At 39.2% G+C, this 7,609-nt stretch overlaps 1 protein-coding gene across 1 annotated transcript in view; it reads right to left on the bottom strand.

Annotated features, from left to right (window-relative positions):
- Positions 1 to 1,417: 1,417 nt before the first annotated feature.
- Positions 1,418 to 7,609, bottom strand: part of MCPH1 (microcephalin 1) — a 228,582-nt gene continuing 222,390 nt past the window's right edge. Inside the window, exon 18 of the transcript XR_002090579.2 lies at positions 1,418 to 6,951. The gene's annotated coding sequence lies outside the window, so the exon portion shown is untranslated. The remainder of the gene's footprint in view (positions 6,952 to 7,609) is intronic.

Raw genomic sequence — 7,609 nt, 5'->3', positions numbered from 1 at the left:
TTGTGGCCGATGTGAAGAGACAGACAACAAAAAGTTGGCTCAGATATATTAGTGTGAATTAAGAAAATGAATTTGTTACCAAATGCGTTTGGACTCTTTTCTTGTACAAAAATCAAGCTGAGAGATGCTGTTACCAAATTTGCTAACTATGCTTTGTTAAGTTCTACTAATATCCATATTTTCTGAGCTGTGATCTAGTGTTGTTCCCAGGGGTTCTCCAAGAAAGGAAATGGAGAATGTTCTTTTCAAAAGCATGAAGTGGGAAAATGTTTAGAACTATTTATAGCAGCACTAGGACTGTGGACATTATTATCTATTTATAGTTCTTCTTTGGGTTGAAAGGGTGAAGTCAGAAATCTTATTGAAAGAGCTCCTTATGCTTTGATTCATCCGCTAAACGATTAAGGGTATCTGGGGGTGCCAGGGGTCAGATAGCCATTTGCAAACATTTTTGAAAACTAAAAAAGAGAAAACAGGAAACTTGATAAATACAATTAGATAAATACAACCATGCAGTGTCAGCAATGCAAATATACACATTACATTTGGAAAGCAGTAACATTAATTTTTTATTTCCTTTTGCTTAGTAGCCCATTCCTGGAAGAGACCAGTCACCCTGAAATTCTGTGGGTTTCATTTGGAGTTGATTGGCTTCTTGAAAGATCAGGGCTGAAGTGCTTACACTTCTTGTTTCTTCACGTCTTTACAACTGCAACCTGGTAGTCTCTGATTGAGAGAGGATTTTTGCTTTTAGGTTTTTGATATTGTTACAGAAAATCCGCATCAGTATGAAATGCCAACAATGTTGAGTTACCTTAAGCTTTGTCATTCCAGCTGGAATTACTTAAACAACTACGTCTGAAGAACCAGTTATTAACCTGCAGAAATATAATATATTTAAACCCCAGAATATTAAAAACAAATTACTATATCTACCTGTTTTCCCATATCAAACCTTTCTTCTGTTTAAATCTTTGAGAACTTTCCCTCTGAGGCCTTTTGATAATGATCTTTCATAGACATCATTACTCATTTTTGCATGCCATATCAGGTATATTATATATTATTTTCTTTGTTTAAATCAGTATATAATCCTGCAAATCCTGGTGTGTGTGTTCCATAAATAAAGATACTGCTGGATTTGGTCTCTAAACTGAGGGAAGGAGTGAATTATTCTTTTTTTTTTTTTTTGCACAACACAGAACATATTTTTTTTTTAATGTCATTTTTCCTTAAAAGTTTTGGACAATTTAGTTTAGTAATTGGCATCTTTTAAATGATGGCCTGAAATATTTGGAACAAAGTACAGAGTAATGACAGATCTTTTTTACACCACTTATCAATTGTGTACTAATCAGAGAAAAAATATCTAAATATTATTGTTACTTTTGATTTCAAATGTGCTTAACACAGAAAACAAGGTAAAATACATTTTTATTCATAGGACAATATGATAGAGTGCTATTGTTATGCTATATTGATCATTTGGATAGACATTTCTACTACAGTATAACATAAATACCTATTAGCATACAAATGTAAATTGTTACTCTCATGCATTATTCTCATATTACAGTTTAAAATCTCTAAAAAAATCCAGTAAACTATACCCCACTGGTAGGATATAAAAAAAATTACATCAAGGTTTTTCTTTTTTGCACCAAAACTTTTAACCAGACATCTCTACAACATCCTTCTATTAGTACACACATACATATGTGTTATTACAAGCATTTATCTGAACCTACACATATGAGCTACACATTTCAGGCAGGTAGGCTCCCTAAAGAACTTTTATTTTTGGGAGGAAAGTCTCAACTGTCTTAGATTTAAAATTTGAGATTTCATGGGTTGTGAAGTTTGGATATCAAACTTTGGAGATACAGACATCAAACTTTTCTCCCAGTTTGAGAATTGAATTGGTTCTGGGAGTTTCAGTTTGGCTCATTTTAGAGCTAGATATAAAAAAGCCTACGTAGATTTGCATTGTCCAAAAGTTCAGGTGAAACGCATTGGATTTGGGATTGCAGTTTGTACCTACCAACACTTAAAAAAAGGCATTCCCATTTTATGTTTTGTGTCTGCATCCCATTTTCTGTTTCCAATACCATATTTTCTTGCCAACAACATGCTCCCAAGTAAAATATACACCTTGCTTTTAGAAGGCAGAATGTAGAAGAAAAGATTTTTTCCAGTCATAGACAACTGTGTGATATACAATAAGTCCTGGAGACAGTGTGTTCAGGAGGGGTGGCATCCCAGGAGACAATCTGGGTATGGCAGCAGGCAGCTTGCATTTCTTGCAACACCAGAAAGTGCTTGCTTCCTCACTCAGGCTGCCTCCTGGGATGCCACCCTCCCTGGACTCTCTGGTTGCTTGCAGAGATTAAAATCAACCAACCAAACAAAAAAAAAAAACACACTTTAGTGGAAGCAGCATTGGGTTACTTCAACCCAGCTCTGCAGCGTCTGTATAGATTGGGCACTTCAGTGGGGCTTTTTGGTGCTTTTAGCTAAAGCTGATTCAATCAACTATTAGATAAAAACACCAAAAAAGCCCCACTTAAGCACCCGGTCTGTAAAGATGTTGGGTCAGCCAGGTCTAACTATGGTGCTGCCTCTTTTGGGCCTGTGCTGGGCTGGGTATGGGAACACACCAAGTTTAAATTAAAGCACTGCTTTTTTTTTTTTTTTAACATCTGCAAGCAGCCTCTATGTTCCCAAGAAGACTTACTGTGCGTCACACGAAGTTGGGCCCCAGAGCATTACACGGGCTGCAACAAGACTGTTAGTTCTCTACTCTAAATAGTTTTTAATATAAGTTCCTGTAAATAAAATATTATTTCCACATCACTAGCCTCATCAAGGTACTACCAGCAGCCCACTTGTTGCTTCAGGCACAAGCTACAGAGCTTGGCCACTAGCTATGGCTGTAAGAGGGTTAATATCTACCCTGCCTTATGAGACAGTTAACACAGGACTCTGCCCCTTCAGCTTATGGAGCCAGACAAACAGCAGGCATCTTGGCAAGCTGCATGAGATACACAGTGTTTCCAGGCTTGCTCCTTTTCCAGCAAAGAAAACAACGTTCCCACTTAATGCATGTACCCCATTGAGGGTGGGGGGAAATATGTATTATACATAAGAAAATATAGTAGTTCTTTTGGCTTGTGTGAAGCACTTAAACAGGTTTGAATGAAAAAGTGTGCTATTGACTTTATACTTGTTTGAAGCTATTCCTCTGTTGCTACTTGCTCCTGCAGTGATTTTTGCCATTGTATTTATGCCTGTAGCCCCAGAATGCTGCTTGCCTGGTTGTCCTGATTGCAGCATCCGTAAGTGATGAGGAGGAAACAGACCCCCGAGTTCTGAAATCACCAGACAAGTGAAACTGGAACAAATTATTTTGTATATCTTCTCTTTAAAAATCAGACAGTAAAACAAAACACCTTGCATAGCATCACAGTCAGCTAAGCCTCAAACTATCTCCAACTCCTGCTATGGCTCTGTGGCGGGCCAGTAGGGGGCACTCCTGTGTTGAACCACCCACCTCACTGTGCCCAACCACCTTCCAGGCTCCAAGTGCCTCCCTGGGGGCGCCTCATGTCTGGCTGACCCCCTTCCTGGAGCACACCCACTAGCTTGGGGGTTCCACTGCCACCACCTGGGGCTGGGTTTGATTCTGGCTCTGTGCACCCTGGTAAACACAGGCCTAGTAGCCCTCAAGGGTACTTGATTCACTTCAAGAACAAGTAGTGGTCTCCCTTAGTCAGCCTAACCAAGGGGACCCCAAGGCATAATCTAGCCCCACTCCCAATAAGTCTCCCACACTAGGTACAAAGGAGAACTTTATTGCTTACAAGGGGTAGGGTTGGAATAGGGTACAGGTAGAGCAATATCAGAGAAATCCTAATAGAGCAAACTCCCATGGCTAGGTAGCTTTTGATCACGCATCTGAACTACTGCAAGCTATATATCTAGTTAGATCTCAGGTATCTTACTCACAAGTATCACCCAGAGGTAGGTGGAGATTCCCTCTGGAGGCAGGCAGTTCCTTGATCATGAGTTTTGAGAGAGAGAGCAAGTTTCAGATGGACCAGCTCTTCTCTCTCTGAGTCTTCCTCATGGCTGCTGCCCCTCCTTCTGGGCAGTCCTTAACTTATATAGCCCTTATGACCTCATTTACCTGGTCCAATGGCGGCCAGCACCTGTTGGCTGTCAGCCAACCAATTTGAAATGAATCACTAGTTGCTGGGCAGACTGGCAGTTCCTAGCTCCCCAGGGAGCAAGCCCCTCACCCAGGTATATGATGCTAGTCGTGTAGGCAGAGGGAGCAGGTTTCCTCCCTCACTCAGGAATGTATCCAGCTCAGGTTACCTAAAGAGACAGGGTAAGGTGTGTATCCTCTGCTGGGCCCATCCTAACCAAATTGTCACAGAGCAGAGTTTTTGGGGAAAAACAGAGGTGGCCTTCTGCCACAGGCTCTGTGTGGAGTCACAATACCTTTTAAAATTAATAGTTCTCTATAGTTTTAAATATAGCTCTATAGCTCTCTATAGTTTTAAACTCAGGACAGCTTCAAAATGGAAAGTTACCCTATTTAATTACTTCCTTCAGCAATTTGCAGGTATTGAATGATTATCAGGGATCATGGTTTTCTCTGATTAAAAAAAAACCCCAATTTTTGGTTTAAAAAAATTAACCCAAAATCCACATTTTTCCGTGATTAAAATGAAACCCCATTATGGTGTTTCATTTTTAAACTGAAAATTGGGGATATTTTTTTTTTTATCAGGGAAAACCAGGATCCCTGATGATGATGTTTACAATGATGGTAGCTTGTAAACATATTTTTGTATTCTTTTACTTAATATGGACCAGATTGGTAATGTTCTGCAATTCAGCCTTACAGCCTTAATGACAAGTATGTTTGTCCCGAGGGTGCTAAACTTGTTTCTGCTCTACCTACACTTAATGAGGAACAAGTAAGTGTGCTGGGACATAAGCAAAATCATGGAACAAGGAAGAGTTTCTATGAAAAATGAGAAAGGTTGGTGATGTGGTGGACAGTAAAATATATCGTCTCCTTTTCCTCACTATTATTTTCCCTTTCAGGTATAGCAGAATAGGGATTTTACATACTTACAATTAAATTCAGTCACATGGAAATACACCCAGAATGATTTCACTAAGTCACAGCACAAATTTGGTTCTTGTTCTCAAAAGGGCCTGGCCCTCAGAGCTATATTTAAAATATTCACACTATTACCATTTATGTCCAGGTGAGTAAAAGTGGGGTAAGATTTTTTTTTGCATAATCAAAGCCCAAACCTGGAGTTGCTTGGGATCTGGTTCCACTTGATCTAATTTCACTACACATGGGACAGCTGCATCTATTGTGCATTTATACCTGTGTTCTGGGAGTGGGTGGCACCTTACTTAGAGCAGCCTTGCTGCTCATGTACAGGCATCCTGAGATCCGCTCTAATTAAAGCACCCAGAGTGTCCTGTGTATCGGCATCCCCACACTTTAAAATGGTGGCAGGGCTGCTTTAAAACTCATTGAACAAGCTTTAGTTGTGCCCCTACCACAATTTTGAAGTGTGGGGACGCTGATACATGAGATGCTGGAGGCTGCTGGAGTGCGCTTGCTCCAGTAGATTTGATTAATCAAGTAATTACAGCACATAGGAGCAGCCTTGCTGCTCATGTATAGGTGTCCCATGATTCTGGTTTCTGAATTAACTGGATAGTACTGGATAGTACTAGGTGCAGATTTTAGGGCTGCCTAGAAAATATGAATTCCATTTCACATAAATGAGAAAATTTGCTAGAGTTTGGTACCGGAATGAAAAGAATAATTTCAGTAAGTCTTTGTGAAAAACTACTCACCTAGGAATGGCCCATACACTAGTGGTTAGGGGACTTTCTAGAATGTCAGAGATGATGTTCAAGCCCGTGCTCCGCTGGTCAATCTGTTTCTGCACTCCCTACATCCTGTGCCTTCCTCCCATTCCCTTCTAGACCAAGAAACTCAGAGGATCAAAAATGTAGGTTTCAGTGAATCAACCCTTTCCATAACTGATTGTGGAATATCTAAACATTCTCAACTACCTCTAGCAAGTTTGGCATTGCAAAATCTCATTGCTCATGCTTTTGCGTTATCATGTCCACGTCCCATTTTAACAAGGGCCTAGTCCTTCATCTTCTCTTCCCACCACTAGGCATAAATAAATTATTTTAGTTCCAGCCTCCTTTGTTTTTGAAAAGAGCAAGAATTAAGAGTTCATCCACAGAATTTTTTTATACAAATGTGTTTTCAATAAAAATAAGCTATTCTCTTTATCAAGATATTTCAGTGTATGGAAACAATATTACTAAATTCATAAATCATTTTATTAACATCTCTATATTTCTCCCAACTACTCAGCAGCATTCTAAGGGAAATAAAAAGAGTCTTAAAGGGAACTAAGCAGTTCTGTGCTCTAATAAACAGACTTACCAGATGGCTTCCCTATTGGCATTAGTGCAGTAGTTTACAGCTTCATTACTGATAACGATATATATTGCTCCAAACATAATCTGAGACAACACTGGGTTTTTTTCCCCCAAAGAGGTGTTCTCCTTCTGCAATGGTACAGGCAAATATATGTTACACTTTCCCATCATATGTTCATGAGAATCAGCTCTACTTCTTAAAGATACTAAAGTTCAACTTTAGTTTCAATTGCTGAAAATACAGGGTGGAAAATAAGGGGGATCATTTTCCAAAGTCTCTGTAAGATGATCTATAGATCATACTTAGCAAGACAGGTAACCGATTCCAGAGTTTGCATTGACCATTTTGGAACATAAGACTTCTCCTCATCTATGAGATGAACTCCACAAAGTAGATGACACTAGCTTAGGATGCCATCACCACGTGCTATTTCTGGTGGGAGTGAATTCATCCTGTAAAGGAGAAGATGTAAGATAGAAAAAAAATGAGTGAAGGGAATTTATATGGAATTCCAATACCTGTTTTGGGTGCAAAATTTAGCTGTACCACCTGATATCACTAAAAGAACAAAGTGTTAAGTCACATGTACAAATAAGTGGATATTAATCTTTTTTTATATGATCACATAAAAATACTGAAATAGGAAAATGTATTTACAGAGCTCAATATATTTGGTTTCTTATAGTTCATCCAGAGATTATGTAAAAACTGCATCAGTGTGTATTCAGCTATCTTTTTCTCAGAATCACAGCAGAGCATTTTCTTCTTCCCAGTCCCACAGAGGCTGGGGTAGGAAGCTTACATGCCAGGCATGACCTGAAACTCCAAACGTTCTCCCCCATCCCACTGATACCCCTCCATTTTTTTCAGAGAGTTCTGTATTTGCTATCCTTGTGTGGGCTACCAGGAGCTGAAAACAAAGTTTTACTTAAGGAAAGTGGCTTGAGGATATTGATATTTCATAACTATGGAAACTGATTGTCTCAAGGTACTGTTCAGTAATTCATGCAGCCCAGGAGAAGGGCTCTTATATCATGCAATATTATTTGTGTATGTGAAGGAGGATGGGGGAAAACTTTTTTTTCCCTATCGTTTGCAACAAATAGAGTT

This window comes from Alligator mississippiensis, chromosome 1 (assembly GCF_030867095.1).
Source record: "Alligator mississippiensis isolate rAllMis1 chromosome 1, rAllMis1, whole genome shotgun sequence".
Taxonomy (NCBI): domain Eukaryota; kingdom Metazoa; phylum Chordata; order Crocodylia; family Alligatoridae; genus Alligator; species Alligator mississippiensis.
The sequence above is the reverse complement of the archived record's forward strand: the minus strand, read 5'-3'. Positions and strand labels throughout refer to the sequence as shown.